The following is a 1172-nucleotide window of genomic DNA, read 5'->3' on the forward strand; positions in this document are numbered from 1 at the left end:
TGTGGACTTAACTTTGATATAAGTCAATACTGTAATGAAGAGTCACGCCTTTATGGAGCCCTGGAGTGTCCATAGAGGGGACAATAAATAAATAATATATGTAACATGTGGCAATTAGATTATAATTAGTAACCTCAAATGAATAACTGGAGACACCGAGTCACTGTCTTGTTCCCACGTATTATATTTTTTCACCAACCCTTCCATCCCGTCATATTTTCTGTTATGGAGCTATATAAGTGGCATTTCTGCGGACTCGATATAGGTGCTTTCTAACTAAACCATGTGAAATACAGATGTGTTAAACTCACCTTAGTCCAAAAAGAGGCGATCTAATTCTCATGTCTCCCTCTTTACCATAAATAAATGAGCTTGGGGCTTATTTTTCAACATTTGGGCATTACATAGTGAATTTCTGCTCCTTTCACTTTATTTCTGGACGTGTGAGAATCAAATGCTTCAACATCAGGAGGAATGATAGAACGTAGTTCTACAGCTATTTCCAATGGAAACCTAAATAAACACACGCTGATTAAAGTTCTCTTTCACATAAAGCCATTAAAAGGCTCATTTTATGATTAAAAAAAAAGAATCCAAGCTTTTTATTTACAGTAGTATGTAGTTTGTTTAGTAGTTACTGATGAACCAAAAGTATTGCTTCATTATAAAGAAGTTCTGTGGAGCTTCTCAAAGCGGAGCAACGCAGCCTCATACAGACTCTCCCTTCGTGAAGCTAGTGGCCAGAGATTAAATGATATTGTTCCCTCACTTTATTAATTTGAGGTAATGACTTATTATCTCATTCCCACATGTTATAATTTTTTTTTCTCTATGTCCACTTCTCTCGTGTCAAAATTTAAAAAAGGTGAGATTGTGGATCTTATTATCATCATTACAGAAACAAAATACAGCACCCACCAGTGGCCCAACATGAAAACTACCACGTTATCAGCAATTCTGACATTTTTGTGTGATCGGACATCTTTTTGAAATCACTGTGGTGTTAACAGGAAACTTTTCTAAATCGAAATCTGCAATGCGTTTTAACTTGAAATGTTTTGGAAAAGTGGTCTCAGAGTCCTAAATACGAGTCTCTGTTATGGTTAGATACTCCCAGAGAGGTTTTCTTACTGTTTTGCCACAATACTGAGCAGAGCCATGAGTTTATCAGA

This window comes from Blennius ocellaris (assembly GCF_963422515.1).
Source record: "Blennius ocellaris genome assembly, chromosome: 22".
In the NCBI taxonomy this organism is placed as follows: Eukaryota; Metazoa; Chordata; class Actinopteri; order Blenniiformes; family Blenniidae; genus Blennius; species Blennius ocellaris.